This window comes from Procambarus clarkii, chromosome 20, assembly GCF_040958095.1.
Source record: "Procambarus clarkii isolate CNS0578487 chromosome 20, FALCON_Pclarkii_2.0, whole genome shotgun sequence".
In the NCBI taxonomy this organism is placed as follows: domain Eukaryota; kingdom Metazoa; phylum Arthropoda; class Malacostraca; order Decapoda; family Cambaridae; genus Procambarus; species Procambarus clarkii.
Genome location: NC_091169.1, coordinates 25,880,890 through 25,901,020, shown reverse-complemented (window position 1 = coordinate 25,901,020; position 20,131 = coordinate 25,880,890). Strand labels below are relative to the sequence as shown.

At 43.5% G+C, this 20,131-nt stretch overlaps 1 protein-coding gene across 1 annotated transcript in view; it reads left to right on the top strand.

Annotated features, from left to right (window-relative positions):
* Window positions 1-5,754: 5,754 nt before the first annotated feature.
* The window catches only part of Drat (Death resistor Adh domain containing target), a 46,598-nt gene continuing 32,221 nt past the window's right edge, over window positions 5,755-20,131 (top strand). The window contains exon 1 of the mRNA XM_045738030.2: window positions 5,755-5,988. The gene's annotated coding sequence lies outside the window, so the exon portion shown is untranslated. The remainder of the gene's footprint in view (window positions 5,989-20,131) is intronic.

Genomic DNA, 20,131 nt, shown 5'->3' with positions numbered 1-20,131 from the left:
TATTGTTATGAATTTAACTTTTTCACTCCTGAACTTTAATAAACAATAATAATAATAATAATAATTTATTCACAAGAGGTATAATGGGTTGGTGAGATTACATAAGATTGGTATTTGTACATTTTTGCAAAGCCACTAACACGCATATCATTTTGGGCAGGTCTTAATCTAACTTATCAGGTAAGATGAAAAGGTACATTGTAGTAAGGTTTTATATCAACAAATAATATAAATTGACAGCGGTGATTACACTGGTAAAGATATATGTCTTAAGAACTACTATTGGGGAAGTGGATAGTACAAGATGCAGTGTGAGTTGAAGCACAAGGTAGGAAACTATGAGAATGAAATTAGGTTTTTTTGGTTTTACTTTTGAACATGGCATCATGGGTTGAACAATCTTTTAATTCGTCAGAGAGTGTGTTCCAAAGACTGGGTCCTTTTATTTGCATGGAGTGTTTGCACAGATTTAGTTTGACTCTGGGGATATCAAAGAGATATTTATATCTGGTGTGGTGCTCATGGGTTCTATTACACCTATTAAGGAAAAGTTTCAGATCAAGATTAGCATTTAGGAACAAGGTTTTGTACATGTAAATAGCACATGAGAATGTGTAGAGTGAGTGTATGTTTAGCATGTTAAGGGACGTAAACAGAGGGGCTGTGTGTTGTCTGAAGACAGAGTTTGTTATAGTTCTGAGAGCAGATTTTTGCTGAGTGTTGATGGGCTTGAGGTAATTTGCAGTGGCTGAACCACTGGACTGGAATACGTTAGGACTGAACTGTTGACACAGCAAGGGTTGTCTAATGACACCACGGCAGGTGCTATCTGTGTAGCCTTGCATTTCACTCGGTTAAAGTCTAATTGCCATTTTTCAGACCCCTCTGTAAAGTGTGTCACGATCTCTATACAATCATACCCCCCCCCTTCTGTTCTGATTGTCCTCATTAAGTTTGTATTATCAGCAAACTGATATGAAGGATCATATTTCCTCTGTCAGGTCTTTGGCATATACTAGCCAGCCAGTCAGGCCAATCAGTCAGCCAGCCAGTCAGTCAGCCAGCCAGTCAGTCAGCATGCCAGTCAGACAGTCAGTCAGCCATTCAGTCTGCTGGCCAGGGAGGTGTGGTGATAAAGGCCCATCTTATCTACCTCAGGCGGTACACATCTTGTTGCTCCTTATCTCTCACCGCTCACACGTTGTTTAAAACTTGGAACTGAGGCGGTTCTTTCAGCACAGCCTTCACACGTAGACAATACAATGGACAATAAGTACCAATAACAAAAATAGACTAGGGATTAATGTTAAATTCAACGCTCATTTATCCGAGTTTACCTAATGGTTTACCTCGATTGGAACAGAAAACTAGGATACTTTCTAGTTGTATTTTGAACTGGCATACTGGTATGGTATTCACAGCTTTGCCAGATAAGCGATTCCATGGGTGTCCTACGTTGTGGCTTGTTGACTGTGTAGCTGTTGCTCCCCTTAAGTGAGTTAAAGTTTCTGAGTTTCGTTTCTGCCCGAAACGCTGCGCGTACTAGTGGCTTTACAAGAATGTAATTACTATGCTATGTATCCTCACAATCCCAATGTACCTTCTTGTATATATATAAATAAATAAATAAATAAAGTTACATTTTATCTTTTAAAGTGGTTTGGATTAACGTTTTTTACTTTGTCCAGTATTTTAAAGGATTCTACGATATCAGCCCTGTCATGTCTGGTTTGTAAACATGGTAATTGCTAGTACTAGTAATTTTAATTGCATAGTAATAATAATTAATTACATAGTTAATTAATTACAAAATTAATTACATAGTTAATTAATTACAACATTAATTACATAGTAATAGTAATTGTTAGTATTGAGGCCCTGAGCCTAATGAAGAACGAGCGTTGATTTAGATCTGGGATTATTTTTATTGCTCTGCGCTGAGCTTTTGTCAGTGTAGTTATTACGAGTGCGCTTACTCCGAGGTGCTTGTCTTTTGCAACCCCGCTGCCCGCAGGGACGTGTTTTTAGCGGTTGTTGTGGTGTGCAATGTTTTCTCCTACATCTAAGGCCCATGTATTTTCAATATTAAAGTCCACTGGCAATTTCTGGTGCGCATGTAGCTCGTTTCACAAAGTTTTAATTTCGTTTTCGTTTCCATTTATCCGTAGAGCTTTGTGTTATATACGAACTTGACTAATGTGGTTAGTGAAATCATCAATATCTTGTATGTGTATTATTAAAAGGGTTGGCCCTACAATTGAACCTTAATGCAATACTCTGCTTTGAACATTTTTCTAGACAGATTCCGTTCTACTTAGGACTATACTTTCTGTTTTTTATCGCTAGTTTTATCCATTCCAAAGACTTAACGTTGATTCCCCGTATTTGTAGCTTCTGGCGTCAGTTTTTCATGTGGTACCTTATCAAGAGCTGCAGAGACGGTAATGTTCACTTAATCTACTGGAAGTCCTTTGTCTGTATGGTTCTATTTTACACAAACGCTAGTAGGCTTCTTAGGTGGGATTTGGTTTTGACAAAACTATGTTGTAATGATTGTGCAAGACTGTGCACTCCTGAGATGTTAGATTTCCTCCTTTAGAATTCTTCCCATGACATTAGTTAGAACATAAAAATAAATGATTTACTCACAAATAAAAAAAATAAAGTATCATACAAATAAATTGTATAGAACAAAATAAAGTATCATACAAATAAATTGTATAGAACAAAATAAAGTATCATACAAATAAATTGTATAGAACAAAATATAGTATCATTTAAATAAATCAGTCAAGTTTCCAGTGCTGTTAGACATATCCAGGGGCCAGATTCACGAAGCAGTTACGCAAGTACTAACGAACGTGTACATCTTTCCTCAATCTTTGACGGCTTTGTTTACAGTTATTAAACATTTTACAAGAATGAAAACTTGCCAATCAATTGTTGTTATTGTTATAAACATCCTCTTGGTGCTTCGATGCTCCTTAACTGTTTAATAATTGTAAACAAAGCCGCCAAAGATTGAGAAAAGATGTACAGGTTCGTAAGTGTTTGCGTAACTTCTTCGTGAATCTAACCCCAGGTCTCCCCCAGCCAGGAGCGATGTTTGCGCTAACACCCAACCAGTTACTGAACAGACCCAATGGTGTTGAACCGTGTAATTCGTACGTCGCCTAGTGAGCTACACCAAATCAATCTTCGCACCATCTGCAGAGATTTATAATTTCAGTGAGTGTTTCCAACAGTCAATTTGGATTAAACTATCCCTGGATAGGACGATTCGCAATTTATGAGTGAGCAGCCAGTGTCTTGATGTTTAGCACAGACCTTCTTATATAGCCTCCTCCCTTACACCACCTCTAAGAGGGACGTATGTTATGAATATTCATAGTTTACTTTATCCAGCATTCAATGGGAAACTTTCCCGAGCCATACATTCCAGCACAAGCCATAGATATATTAAACACAGAAGCATAGAAAGTATGCATAAAATATGTCCGTCTGAGAATGCCACCCATCCTAAGCACACACACACACACACATATATATATATATAAATATATATATATATATATATATATATATATATATATATATATATAAATATATATATATATATATATATATATATATAAATATATATATATATATATATATATATATATATATATATATATATATATATATATATATATAAATATATATATATATATATATATAAATATATATATATATATATATATATATATATATATATATATATATATGTGTGTGTGTGTGTGTGTGTGTGTGTGTGTGTGTGTGTGTGTGTGTGTGTGTGTGTGTGTGTGTGTGTGTGTGTGTGTCTGTGTGTGTGCGTGTGTGTGCGTGTGTGTGTGTGTGTGTGTGTGTGTGTGTGTGTGTGTGTGTGTGTGTGTGTGTGTGTGTATATATTTAAAGTTATATATGAATTTAAATTTTTTGGTTCTTCAGTAAGTTTGTTATCCGAGTAAGTTGTATTTGAGATTATAATGTTTTTGTTTAGGCCTCCACAGTTCGTGAAAATCACGTCAACGGTGTTACTGTCTGTATACCGTTTCTGGTATCATAAAATGTATAATTTAGTCACATAGTCCCATATATCCGAGAGATATACGAATAGCTCCCGGAACTAATAAACCAAAAGCTCTGAGGATTGAGAGGCTAGAGGCGTTAAACAAGTTAAACATGAAGCTAGAGGGGAAAAAAATATGATCACCACGTACAAAATAATGTCAGGAATTATCACTATTGGGAAGGAATTTTTGAAACCTGCAACTTCAAGAAGAATTAAGAGGCCATAAATTCAAGTTAAGGAAACAAAAGTGCCGGAAAAATATGAAAGTTCTATATTTTACGAACAGAGTTGTAGACGGTTGGAACAGCTAAGTAAGAAGGTGAAGCCGGATGCCAAAACAATCAATATATATGGTTTCAAAGCAACATATGACACCAGCGTGTCATATGTTGTTACCAGCGTGTTACTTTCTTCCTGTTACCCTTCGATATTATGAAAATAATAATAATAATGACCTAATAATAATAATAAAAGTTGATGATTATTTTTGTTTTAATTTTTCCCCGAGTGGGCAAGTTTTTTGGGCAGCAACACTCCTCATGTGAGTGGATATACCGACATAGCAGCATGTTCAACACCTCCCAATAGGAAGAAAACCCGCTGGGTTGTTGAGGTAGAACTACTGGACGACAAAGCCAGAGAGCATGGGGGGGGGGGGGAATTGTGTGAAACCCCGGTTTGGCTTCAGTGGAAGCCTCGGGGTCCTTGTGGGTGCAGCTGGATGCACTCACCCCAGGTTGCAATTCTTTTGACTATGTAGAAGTGCAGTTGACTAGAGCTCTGGGGACATCCAGCGCATAGGTTCAAACTCTCATCACGGCTCTTGTAGATTTGTTCAATAATAATAATAGTAGTAATAATAATAATAATAATACTTTACTTATAACAACGTGGACACAAAGAACACGAGACAAAGGTACAGCGGTAGGTACAGGGTGGCACTAAAATATGAAGCCACTACTACGCAAAGCATTTCGGGCAAAACTTAGGATAATTTAGATACAATTTATTTATATGTATAATGAGGTAAACAATATTAAATGAGACGTAAGCTAACATATATGAGATGTACTAGGAATATAAAAATATACAGTATAAAGGGGGGGATATTTATAATGATGATAGGCATAGTCGACTACTACATTATGGAATCTATAAGTTTAGGAACAGTACAGAAATAGTTTTTAACATTAATAACAGCAAGGATATTAAATTTTTGTTGCTAAAACAAATGATATACAAAGGTGTATTTTCTTTGTTTCAGAGGACACGGTTTTGCCATAGATTACTACCGTCACAACCAACTACATCCGTAATACGAAGCACCTCAATACGCATCATATTCTCCAGCTCACAATGTGCGTGACAAGATGCCTCGATTCACTATACTTGGATATGTAATATTCTGTTGCGCCGTGTATGTCAAACCCGAAGGAGTTCCTTTTATTAAGGCATCGTTCTTGTAAAGTGTTTAAACCAAAGTGAAGATGAAAAGTCCATACCATCATCCCAGACGGCTAGTGCAGTAAAAAAAGATGATACAAGAGTGATGTCGTAGGTGTTTTAATAGAGAGAGAGAGGCTTCCAGGGCCCCGGTGAGGGTGCCCCCGGGGTCCCTGTTCACGTGTCTAGCGTGTGTACCGTAGCGTCGCCGTGCGCAGCGCCTGGCGACCCTCGACAACCCCTCGCCCTCTCTATATAACCTCCCTCACACCAACTTGCCCAACAACAATTTGCCCCTCGACGAGTCCCACGGTCGATACTCTGTGGAGAGGCTTTCATGTGTGCACAACCAGCCTTGTGTTATGAGAATTACACTTGCTGTTTTGACTGAAGATTAAAAGTGAACAGTTTGTGTTAAAGAGCCAAACGGGACGGAATCAACATTTAAGGTGAGTGCCATAAAGCTTTCTTTGTTTTTTTTTCCCTTTGAACCGGCTGTATTTTGATGTTTGACTTTGTGTGTTAGCCGAGTGTGGTTTAGGGGACGTTACATGAAGCACCTGAAGGCTGCAGGTGGCTGTGTACAGCCAAATAATTCCCCCAGGTGTAAATGCACAGTATACAGTCATACACTAATGTAATCACTGGATGTGCGAGCAACACACACAAAGTGCAGTATTTAGGTCTATCACATTTTAAGATTAGTTATTTACATATAAATTGGCTTACATAAGGAAATTAAATCATCGTTTGGACGTAATTTAGTCCCACAGCCAATTTATAATTAGATTTGAAGTGAACCCAATTATTATTAACGTTTGGGTGAGTCTGGTGACTGAAAACGTTTCCGTGTGAACCCGCTCGATGTTAAATGTGAACCTTGACATTTAACGTTCTTGCGTTAAATCTTCCCTGAACGTTTAATGAGTTGAACAAACTTTAATCTTTTAACTAGTCTACAAACGTTCGTGTATGAATCTGCAGAAAACATTAATGCATTGATCTCCGATTTAGAACTTTTGTGTACGATCCTCGACATAAAGCGTTCTTGTACGAATCTCGACACAGTTTGTGTACGGATCTTAACATAGAGCGTTCGTGTACGAACTGTAGGAGTCTTAAAAGATGAGACCCTGCCAAGTTATTATTCACGATAAAATGACAGTCAAAACCCTCTTAATGAATACTTTATATCTGTGTTCACACCAGAAAGATTAGACAACATCCCAGTACCCACACAAATGATGTTGAAGCAGGTAAAGATAATGATTTAGGGGATATACCCATAACGTGCGAAACATTCAGGAGCATTGACAAGTTAAGGAATCTAAAGCTCAGGTGTGGATGAAATTTAACCCAAAATCGTAAATGAACTAGTTCAAGATCTGTGTTTACCACTGAGACTTCTATTCGGAAAATCTATGGATCAAGAGAAACTTCTCCTAGATTGCAAACATTTAAATGTCACCCCCATGTTCAGAAAAGGCAGAAAGAGCTCATATGAAAAAAAAAATCAGCCTAATCCCGGGAATCATTCACCATCTCACAGTGTACAACCTGGTAAAATTAAGACAACGTAGTTTTGTTCAAAATAACTCTTGCCTCACTGACCAGCTGACATTGCTGGAAACGGAAACCATTTATTCAGACAAAGGACTTTTGGTAGACTTAGTATATATGGACTTTTCTAGAACTTTTGATGAAGATACATCAATGATATAGATGAGAATATTACAAACCACATCATCAAATTTACAAATGACACTAAGTTATGTGGTAAAGTAGGAATCGAAAACGATGTTGAGGCTTCGCAAAGCTAATTACACGAACTCTATAAATAGTCATTAGACTGGCAAATGCTGTCTGATGTTATTAATTGTAAGACCTGGCATATCAGCAACACTACCATGCACCAGAATGAGAATAATAGCAGTAATTATAATATATATTTACAAGAAAGGACAATGGGATTGTAAGATTACATATATGATTTATATTTTTACCTTCTGGCAAAGCCACTAACATGCATAGCGTTTTGGATGAAGTAAACGACCTAGGAGTTAGGATCCACCAGTCTTTGAAAGTTGCACGAAGCTGCAGTTAAAAAAAAGTTGTACGTCTCTTGTGTACCCTATCTCGACTACTGTATGAGACCTCACCTCCAAAAGGACATTTGTTCTTTGATGAAAGCTCAACACAGCGACAAAACTCATCCCGGAACTAAGTAAACACTCATACCAGGAACGTTGATAGCTACAGGACTAATAGCGCTGTAACTCAGCCCTCTTCTGATGTTAGCACAAGATCAAGAATGCTGTTACTTCGAGTGGGCTTTGTCACATGTTGTATGAGAAAGGAGTCAAAAGTATATAGTTGAATAATTAGTGGTTGATGAACTGCCCATTCGGTCGTCCACAATATTGAAACTTTCTTTCTTTTGTTGTACTGCAACCCGTCCTCTCCAGCAGTAAATCGCGTTTTTTTAAGTGATGGTAAGCCAACTTTCAAATGCACCCTATTAAGAAAAGTAACCGGGCACAAATATTCACATTTTTTATGCATTGGACTCAATAGGTGGGTTGCTTGTATTCGAACATTACTTGTTAGGCTAAATGATTGCATTTTTTTTGGTGGCAAATCAGAACGGTCTGTATATCGAGTCTGGCAAGCGTATGGATAGCCTAGTGGCAGTCCTGCGTTATCTGTTCTCTATCCCTGGCGATGAGGCTGCTGAGGGAGGATGGCCGTCATCCCCGGCGGTCCACCCGTCCTTCTAACAACGTCGCATTTTGACGCCTACAGTACCTTAGGCGTATAGGTAACGTATACGTCGAAAATCTTAGGAGGAAGGGCTGGTATGCTGACGGTGGGATTGGGCGTTCATTCCGTCTCCAGCGGCGGGTGGCGGTCCCAAAGTGATCTCCACAAAGTTATTCCCGCAAGATGTCATTATAATCAAATTTATATTTTGTTCAGGAATAGTGCAAGAAATCTGAAATCCTTTGGAGTAAAGTGAAAATCCCGTCGGACACCTGGATGTTGTTAGTAAAACAAGAATATAATAGTAGGTTATATATGGTTTCTAATGAATATCTGGAGATCTCTTAAATTTATGCTAAACAGGGTGTTAATGACAAGAGGGTCAGCCATCAACCGCTCAAAACTGTGGAGATCAGGCTGATGAGTGACCCAGGATAATGTGGTACACTATCAGGCGCCTCTTTACCCTCCCCTCTTCCTCTTCACCCCTTTGCTTCCCTTCTTTCCCTTAGAAGAGAGATTCTTTCATCACACTTGAAGAGTCTCAGACAAAATCAATGGGGTTGTTACCATAATCAAGGGGGAGCTAATTTATTGTGTTTGGGGTGACGGCTTGAAGTGTTGACGTGTCAGACTGTGACAGGCAGACAAACAGGCAATAATATACACGAACGATAGGTCAGCACATAGTCAGTTTGTGTTAAGTGAACAGTCGACACAGGGCGCGCTTGAGTGCGCGTGTTCGTCCTGTCAATCTGTCGGTGTTTCCACGACGGACGCCACATAATGAACATGAAATAGTTTTGATGTGGCTTTCATCTGTTGTATATTTTTGAGTTGTGTCAGTATACATGTGTGTATATATGGCCACCGTCCAGGTGTTCTGGGCGTGGTCAGTGTGACGCGCCTTCTCTCCCCCCCCCCCACATCAGTCAGTCCTGCACACCTCACGCTTACATGCTACACTCTTCACACTTACATAGTATACACCTCCACCCTAACATTGTATACACCTTCACACTTATATGTTATACATCTCATCAATATGATATATATTTTCATACTAACATTCATACTTACACTCAAATCTCTTGTGCACTGACACACTACAATCTTTTGCAATGACATGCTTTACTCTTGTGCAATTGCACAAGAGTAAAGCATTTGTTAACTACTCGGATACTGAAAAACTCTCGTTGCAAACTTCTCCATTTTCTCGGGCTTCCTTATGTGTTTTTTTAAAATAAGGGTTCCACGATGGGGCGGCATACTCTAAGACCTCATAATTGGCCTCACATAGGCGGTATACATTGATTTAAAAGCCTCCCTATTCAAGTTTTTGAAGAATGTTCTGACTTTTGTCCAGAGTAGAGTATGCGGCCGACGTTATTCTATTTATATGAGCCACTGGAGTTAGGTTTGGTGTTATGTCCACTCCCAGGTCTTGTTCTCTAGACGTTATAGGGAGGTGGTTTCCCTTCGTCGTATACTGACTTTTCGGTCTTCTGGCTCCTGTCTCCATTCTCATCATCTTGCACTTGCTAGTGTTGAACTCCAGCAACCATTTCTCGGACCATCTCTTCAACCTGTATGTCATCCTAGATAATCTTACAATCCTCATCTCTCTCAACCCTCCTCATTAGTTTTACATCATCTGCAAACATTGATGTTATGAATTAATGATCTTCTATGTGGAGGGCTAGTATTATGGAGTAGGGTTAGCAGTTAGAATCATCGTAACAATTGACATAAAAGAATCAACTCCTGCAGTCAAGTCATTTACATAAATGAGGAATAGAATGGGTCCCAGCACCGATCCTTGAGGCACCCCGCTTGTTACTCTACACCAGTCCGACTCCTCGCCCCTCACTGTCACTCTGACACCTGTCTCTCAGGTTATTCCTTACCCATGATAGTGCGTCTCCGTCTACTCTTTCCTGCCTCTCAACTTTGTATAGTAGCCTTCTGTGTGGTACTGTATCAAAGGCTTTTTGGCAGTCCAGAAATATGCAATCTGCCCATCCTTTCTGTCTTGCCTTATTTTCGTTACCTTATCATAGAACTCCAGGAGGGTCGTCAGGCATGATTTCCCTGCTCTTAAGTCGTGTTGTTGTTTATGTACTGTATGTGTGTGTGTGTACTCACCTAGTTGTGCTTGCGGGAGTTGAGCTCTGGCTCTTTGGTCCCGCCTCTCAACCGTCAATCAACTGATGTACAGATTCCTGAGCCTACTGGGCTCTATCATATCTACATATCTACAACTGAAACTGTGTATGTGTGTGTGGGGGGGGGGAGCGCATGAGATTGTGTGCATTTAGGTGGATGAATATGGGCTTACGTGATGGGGTTTGTGTTTTCTAGAGCGCGGCTGAATTTGGGTCCGTGCGTTTTGGAGCGCGCGCGAGGACACGTTTTGTGTGTGCGTAATGGAAGCATTAGTTTTGGTGCGGGATGCAACCGTGCCTTTTGGGCCGTGTAGTGAAACGGTGCGTTTTGGGGCGTGCGCATGAGGGAAACGTGGGTTTAGGGCGCGCTTTGCAGTGCGTGACGGAAGCATTTGTTTTGGAGCGAGTTATCGAAACGTATGTTTTAAGGCGCATGATGGAAATGTGCGTTTTGTAGTCAGTGCGTGGTGGAAGCATGCGTTTTGGGGCGCGCGTGTAGTTTGCTGTATGACTGTAAAAGATCAACTGTTGGGGTGGGTAGTTGACGTGGAGGCGGCCTGCTGGACCCCACTGTATTGATCACCGACACTCCCTTCTCCCGCGCACCCTTCAACCCCTTCCACCTCCCTCTAAACTCTCCTTCACTGCCCCCTCTACACGCCCCCTTCACCCCCTCTCTCTATTTGGGTCTTCACCACCCCTTAAGGCTTCACCATCCCCCCTACGCCTTTACCTAACTCCCTACGCCTTTACCAACCCCCCTACGCCTTCACCAAACCCCCTACGCCTTCACCAAACTCCCTACGCCTTCACTAAACTCCCTACGCCTTTACCACCCCTTACGCTTGCTACTTTACTGCAACGTAGCAAGATATACAGCAGGTCGTAAGTCATGGAGGCCTGGTGGTGGTAGCAGCATCGCGGAGGTCGTAAGAGGAGGACCCGTTCCCTGTGACCCTGTTTCCCCTGACCTACTGTCAAGACGCAGTTTGGTTGCTGTTGACTCCTCGCCCCAGCCAACATTCTCTTTGTTTGGACGACCCGCTTGTTGACGGCTTGTTTGGACGACCCGCTTGTTGACGGCTTGTTTGGACGACCCGCTTGTTGACGGCGTGTTTGGACGACCCGCTTGTTGACGGCTTGGTGGCTTGTTTGAACGACCCGTCTGCGAGTGGGTTTGGTGGCTTGTTTGAGACACTGGCCCACAGTGAAGTAAGGCTGGTCTTCCAGAAACATTGCCCAGATGAGCAGGGGTGACCTGACCTCTGCTCCTGGTGTGTGTTCATGACGCCTCAGAAGCACAGACAGTGACCTCTCCCAGGCCCCGCCTTGGGAGCCTTTATTCTCTACATAGGACACACACACACACACACACACACACACACACACACACACACACACACACACACACACACACACACACACACACACACACTTATTCCACCTTTGCTAGAGACAAATTCTTCACCTGCAGCATAAACTTAAGATAAGAAAGGTAAATACATAATACAGAGAGAAAATAGTACATATTTAAGTCTACGGTCTGGCCATCCACATTTTTTTATCTATTGTTATCAAGAGCCTGCTCACTAGAACAGTTCCGTGATTTGTATACATCCCTTGGTGACGGGTATACAGCCCTTGGTGACGGGTATACACCCCTTGGTGACGGGTATACAGCCCTTGGTGACGGGTATACATCCCTTGGTGACGGGTATACATCCCTTGGTGACGGGTATACAGCCCTTGGTGACGGGTATACACCCTTTGGTGACGGGTATACAGCCCTTGGTGACGGGTATACATCCCTTGGTGACGGGTATACATCCCTCGGGGACTTGTATACAGCCCTGAGCCGTTTGCTGGTGATAATAATGATATGGACGTTCAGGGCTGTTCTGGGGCTCAGGTGAACATCACCAGCCAGAGGCGGTGAATAAGGTCAAATGTATTGCTCACTTTTTAAAGAATAGGGGACGAAGGGGGGAAGAATAGGTGGAGGAAAAAATAGAAAGGAACTATCAGGAGAAAGCGCCAAACCATTGCGACTTTATGGCACTCGGAAGGGCTCAAGATAAGGATTTGGGTTGGGACGGTTGGGGGGGGGGGATGAGTGTCCCACCACTTGGACGGTCGGGGGATTGAAAGCCGACCTGCAGGAAGCGAGACCGCCTCTCTACCGTTCATCCCGAGTGGTTGGGTATAGAGAGGATGAGGTGGATAGGGAGAGCCAGAATAAAAAGTTTAACATGAGGGTGTGTATGGACTTTCCCTACCTACTGGCTTGCTGCCAGCGTCACTGCTTGACTCACCTGGGTGTGGTAGCTGGCTTCAGCTGGCTCTCCAACAGCTGGCTCACCAACAGCTGGCTCACCAACAGCTGGCTCTCCAATAGCTGGCTCACCAACAGCTGGCTCTCCAACAGCTGGCTCTCCAACAGCTGGCTGTGGTAGCTGTCTGCACTTGACTGTTGAACCCGAAATTGCATCATCAGTAGGAGTGATAGCTCGGCCACTCCAATAACGAGTTGTGCAATCCGGCATCGTTGCTACCTCCTCCACCGGTTGTTTGTGCATCAGGGATAACCATGAGTGGGCAAGATAAGGTAAAAAGCATTTCGTCCCACCGGTAGTACACAGCGAGAGAGGCACAGAACGCATACTAGAGAACGGTAAGGAAGGGGGGGGGGGGACTTTAGGGAGGCAGCAACAATGGTTGTTGGTGAGGGTAGGCGTGGCCTTGGGTAATGTGAGTATTACACCGCCCCCCGCACCGCACTCAGCACAAGGGGCACCCCGAGCGTAGATTTCGTGCGCTAACTTCATTTAGGTAATTACGCGCACGCACGCAAGCACTCACGCACGCACGCAAGCACTCACGCATTCGCGCACGCACGCAAGCACTCACGCATTCGCGCACGCACGCAAGCACTCACGCATTCACACACACACACACACACACACACACACACACACACACACACACACAGGGGGCCTCGTAGGCCTCTGAGGGGCCTCGTAGCCTGGTGGATAGCGCGCAGGACTCGTAATTCTGTGGCGCGGGTTCGATTCCCGCACGAGGCAGAAACAAATGGGCAAAGTTTCTTTCACCCTAAGTGCCCCTGTTACCTATCAGTAAATAGGTACCTGGGAGTTAGTCAGCTGTCACGGGCTGCTTCCTGGGGTGTGTGTGTGTGTGGTGTGGAGAGAGAGAGAAAAAAAAATGTAGTTAGTAAACAGTTGATTGACAGTTGAGAGGCGGGCCGAAAGAGCAAAGCTCAACCCCCGCAAAAACACAACTAGTAAACACACACACACACACACATCTATCATAATTTACTGACCCAAATGAGCCACGAAGACATTAGAATGAATTTCATCAGTGTCAGAGTAGTTAACAGATGGAATGCATTAAGCAGTAATGTGGTGGAGGCTGACTCCATACACAGTTTAAAGGTATGATTATGATAGATGCCCAATATAGGCCTAGGAATTCTGTACAACGGAGTTGATTGACAGTTTGAGAGGCGGGACCAAGGTCGTGTACCATCCGAACCAAACTCAACCCCCCCCCCAGCCCCACCCCCGCCCCCCCCGCAAGCACAACTAGATGAGTACGGAAGCACATCCGCACCACCCTCACACATAGTCAGGATATTTGTATCAGTAGCAGTTGTGAGTGATGTGGGAGTGTGAATGATGCACTACTAACTGGGTCAGTTGGGCTTATGGCCGTATTGTGGCCGGCTAGCAACTGTGTAGGTGAGTGCTTGGACACACCCTTGCCCCCTGATAACACACGTGTTGTAAGCTCCTCCATGCCTGCGTGGGGTATATGCCCACACAAGAAGCCAGTTACCTGTTATATATAAGTTTGATATGTACCTATTTGAACGTGGACAAAATAAAAATGATAACTCATTAACATCTACACATGCGTACCGAAATTTAAATAAGTGTATTGAGAGACGAGTCACAATAACGTGGCGGAAGTTATGTTGACCGAACCACACCATATCGACTTAATTGTCGATTTCGGTCCAGGACGGACCGAAACGTCGTCGTCGTCTCCTCATCTCCTGGTGTGTGGTTTGGTCATCACAAGTTTATTTTGATATATATGAAGGCACAGAGGCTGAGGTAATGGAAGGTATTCTCACCCTTCGGTGCGTACCCAAGTCCAGCTGAAACTGCGTCATGCGCGCGTTGTTTACGTCTCTGGATCAGATTAGATAAACGCAGGGGGGGGGGGTGTGACCCGCACCACGCCCACCCCTCTACACTAAGGCAGGGGCGCACCCACCTGCTAAAACACCCATGGCTGTTGTTACAGTTTGTTGGAGTGAGGCTTAATTCCTGGGCTTCGCCTTTCTTATTGTTAAACCTCTGATGTAATGGCTTCTGTTACTTCTGCGCTTAGGCTGTTGTATCTACTTCTTTTGGAACTATGTATATACTTATCCTGGCGTGTTCTTTCCGATTGACGGCACTTTGTGTGTGTCTGGGGAGGGAGGTGGACGACTTGCATCAGGTGTGAGAGTGTGAAATAAAGCCACAGAGCCACGACGCAGGTGTGTGTGTCTGGAAGCTTAGATAAGTTTACTCTCTCATGCCGCAGTTGGTGGCTGCGGGTGTGTTCGTCAGGTTTGTTGACAGGTATTTTAGCACATGTAGACATGCATAGATTCATCCATATGTGTATACGTTGATGCTTATACACATGTTTTGATGCTGCTCTCAATGGGGTTATGTTTTGTGTTCACAGTGCGGCTGTATACAGGCCTTCGTGCACAGGCGGGGTGGGTCTCCCTCTCCCGTGCTGGGGGTATGTGACCCCTCCTCACAAGGAGTAGTACGAGGTATGACCTCGCCCCCCGGGTATTGGGGGGTATGTGACCTGGCCCCCCAGGTATTGGGGGGGGGGAGGCTGGGAGTGGGGAACCAGTGACAAGTGGGGGAGCCTTGGCACGAAGCCATAATAATACGAGGTAATAACAAACTGGCGGAGAGGTGCGGGCGGCGCCATGCTCCCACACCGTGAACACCTCCATACCTCCTCTTTCCTCACCCCCTACCCCCCTCCACGCTCGCTACTGTGGGAGGTGTGGTGCTCCTCACCACCCACAGTCATGGTGTGGTGCACCTCACCTCCCACAGTCATGGTGTGGTGCTCCTCACCTCCCACAGTCATGGTGTGGTGCTCCTCACCTCCCACAGTCATGGTGTGGTGCACCTCACCTCCCACAGTCATGGTGTGGTGCACCTCACCTCCCACAGTCATGCTCCTCACCTCCCACAGTCATGGTGTGGTGCACCTCACCTCCCACAGTCATGGTGTGGTGCTCCTCACCTCCCACAGTCATGGTGTGGTGCTCCTCACCTCCCACAGTCATGGTGTGGTGCACCTCACCTCCCACAGTCATGGTGTGGTGCACCTCACCTCCCACAGTCATGGTGTGGTGCACCTCACCTCCCACAGTCATGGTGTGATGCACTCATTTATGATCTTTTAATATTAGAAATGAATGATCTTGAGCACGACACTGTATTGACCTACAACTTGTCAGGGTTATATGGCTGGGATTCATCGACCATTTACGAAATTATTTACGAAACCTGTGCATCTTTCCTCAATCTTGGCGACCTTTTTTACATTTACTAGCAGTTTATGAGGTCCGAAGCCCAACGAATCTGTTTGTAATAATAATTCTCTTGGGTTGTGACATCTCCAAGCTCGTAAACTGTTATAAACATAAACAAAGCTATCATGATTGAGGAACGATGTACAGGTTTCGTAACCGGTTGCGTAAATGTATGATGAATACTGGTCCTGGGATTTGGTGGGAATTTCAGTTTCTGCCATATTTTGTTTTCGCGTCTCAGGATGTTTACATTATTATTTGGTCTCATTATTTGGTGTTAGTGACTGTATTATATTTATACCGTAAGCTGGCGAAGCGCTACGACTTTATAATTCAAGTAAATGATGGTTTTAGTAATAAATGGCGCTGCAGTATGTGATAAGAATGACAATTTTAAATTTAAATTTTGCCCGGAGGGACATGTCCCGCGCGCGGTTAGTGGGGACTGGATTCAGAGCCATGTCTGTAACGGACTCTGTGACACCTAAGGTTCTTCCTCGGAGTGTTAAATGTCGCTTCTCTGTATGCGTAACGGTTATTTCTTTAGGGGTCTTAGGTCTTCCTGCTCTTCATGCTAAACTATTTCTTTAGTGTGGCGGAGAGTACAGATGTGGCTCCGGCCTGCTGCTGGTGGCGGAGTGTTCCGTCCTGCAGGTACTTGTTACATCTAGTTATAACGTTTTTATGATGTATTAGAACGTCGTTACAACTTGCTATGTTGGTTGTTACAATTGTTAGAAGGTGTTGAAACTTGTTAGAAGGTGTTGAAACTTGTTAGGTGTTGAAACTTGTTAGAAGGTGTTGAAACTTGTTAGAAGATGTTGAAACGTGTTCAAACGTGGTAGTTTCATGGTGTGTTTGTCCGTCCTGGTCTCGGGGGTGTGTTTACATATCAGGCGCTAAAAATAGTGCAACTCCTTCCTTCCTTCCCTCTTTATCAATTTTAGGGGGGGGGTGAGGCGAGGTGGTGTAATAGCTATTAATATATATTTAAAAATTATATGATACTAAGATTACGTTCTTCAAGTTAGTTATCATTTGTCCTTTGATAACTAGGCTACAACGCTGCAGTTTGTCTACTCGATCGATTGAAGATACCGACCTCAATCATTGATACAAACATTGATTGATCACTACGAGGACCTCGCTACATAGAGAATTCGTATGAATTTAAGGCTTTCACGCAGACGAATCATGTGGATTATATATAACCAGAAAGGGCGGTAAATGATCTATGATAGAGTAAAATAAGATCGGTTATAACCCTTTCCAAACCTAAGGTTGCCAAAGGTAGGGGATACAGGCTGGTGGGCTAAATGCCAATGAATACAAATATTGAGACCGACCAAGTGGACGATGTCTCCACCACAATTTACACAGCTGTAATCAGTTCCAGCAAGTATATAACCAACCGTCATATGAGCCTATTATTGCCAGCTTTGTGTTGCATTAGGGCTGTCAATTCCAAACTGCAAGCAAGAGTTGTTATCCTACCTCAGCTCATCTGAAGCTAGCCCTCTAGAGACTCGTTTATTTCATTACATTATTATATAAATCTAAATAACTATCAAATGAGGAACAGGTGCCAAGTGAAGCTGCAAGAGCTGCTGTCCTACCACAGGTCAGCTCAAGCCTGCTCCTCATAGACTTGTTTATATCATGAGATTATTTGAACCATTAGGAATAAACTTCTTTAAAATCAAAGTAACAGTCATATAAGGAATAGGATGAGCCAGTAGCCAACTGTGTGTCAGAGGAGCGAATTATCAGGGGAAAACGCCAAGCCTATATAGCACTTGGAAAGGGTCAGGATAAGGATTTGGGATGGGATAGGGAGGAAGGAATGGTGCCCAACCACTTGAACGGTCGAGGATTGAACGCCGACCTGTATGAAGCGAGACCATCGCTCTACCGTCCAGCCCAAGACTCTGGCAAGTGAGTGTCAGAGTCTTCATGTGATCGGTTGACCTGATCTCCCGTGTATCAACCTGTTGAGCGAACAAGTTGCAGATGCGAGTCAACTTAGGATCTACTGCTCCTTTTCAGCAAAATAAGTGGTTCGTAGTTGGTTGAATTCTTGTACTAACCCGCAGATCCTGATATTGCAACTGCTGTGTTGTGGTCACTGTACATCTTCTGCATTGCTCTGTTTCTAATTACTTTCTTAATCTGTGATAGACTCTGTGGTATGGAAATGTCTACATTTCTTCTCTTAGTTACAAGTTTTGCAGCTTCATCTACAATGCCATTTCCTGTTATTCCCACATGACTTAGCACCCAGTTGACAAGTACCCGACGGCCTTGACGTTTGAGAACATTAATGCTATGACATTTGTGATCAGGTGGATGTTATCACATATGTGTTCTTGTTGTAAGGTTTCAATGACAGTTCTTGAATCAGTATGTATGATAACATGTTGTCGGTGTTCAGCAAGAGCATGTTCCAAAGCCTTTTGAATGGCTAGCATCTCTGTAAAGTTGATCACCCCGTTTGACAGTCTCCAACTAACTACCAAATTTCCTGCCTTAACTGCAGTCCCGGTTTCTTGTCCCTGCTGGTCTACTGATCCATCTGTGAAGTATGTGAAGCTGTCGGATGCCAAGTTTGCTTCTATATGCATCTGTGCAATATTACGTACCAGATGAGGATCAGTCTGGTTATTTTTTCCTTCAAGAACCATAATCTTAAAGTCTTCTGGCGGAGATTCCCAAGGGGCTTGCATAACAAAGCCGGCATGTTTTTCGTCGACACCCCTCTCAGTGACTGTATTAGTTATATCGAATGTATAATAGTGATTGAGGTTGAGATTGAGAATGGTGATAGTGATTGAGGTTGTGGTATTAGGAGTGGAGCAACACCTTGACGGAGGACTGACAAGCCTCGAGGTGCTCCTCGGGCCAGGACTTGATCTGGATCACTACGTATATAACAGCCGTAATCTGGGCTCTAATGTATGAGCTGTCACGTCCTCCCTGTCTCCCACATCAACACGCCCTACTTACATGACCACAACACCACCCACCACTACGGAAAATACATAAACAACCTCTACGTCAAGAAACACACACACACACACACACACACACACACACACACACACACACACACACATACACACACACACACACACACACACACACACACACACACACACACACACATACACACACACACACACACACACACACACATACACACACATCTTTCGTTCATATGCGAATTGTTTGGTTACGTGAGGTTAGGTCAGGTTGCGTCAAGTCAGGTTAGGTTGTGTCAGGTCAGGTCAGGAGGAATTGATAAAATCGATAGGGAAGATTTCCTGAGACCCGGAACTTCAAGAACAAGAGGTCATAGATTTAAACTAACTAAACAAAGATGCCGAAGAAATATAAGAAAATTCACTTTCGCAAACAGAGTGGTAGACGCTTGTAACAAGTTAAGTGAGAAGGTGGTGGAGGCCAAGACCGTCAGTAGCTTCAAAGCGTTATATGACAAAGAGTGCTGGGAAGACGGGACACCACGAGCGTAGCTCTCATCCCGTAACTACACTTAGGTAATTACACACACACACACACACACACACACACACACACATGGGAGCCGGTGGCCGAGCGGACAGCACGCTGGGCACGTGATCCTGTGGCCCGGGTTCAATCCCGGGCGCCGGCGAGAAACGATGGGCAGAGTTTCTTTCACCCTATGCCCCTGTTACCTAGCAGTAAATAGGTACCTGGGAGTTAGTCAGCTGTCACGGGCTGCTTACCTGGTGTGTGTGTGTGTGTGTGTGTGTGTGTGTGTGTGTGTGTGTGTGTGTGTGTGTGTGTGTGTGTGTGTGTGTGTGTGTGTGTGTGTGTGGTGTAGAAAAAAAAAGTAGTAGTAGAAACAGTTGATTGACAGTTGAGAGGTGGGCCAAAAGAGCAGAGCTCAACCCCCAAGCACAACTAGCTGAATACAACTAGGTGAATACACACACACACACACACACACACACACACACACACACACACACACACACACACACACAC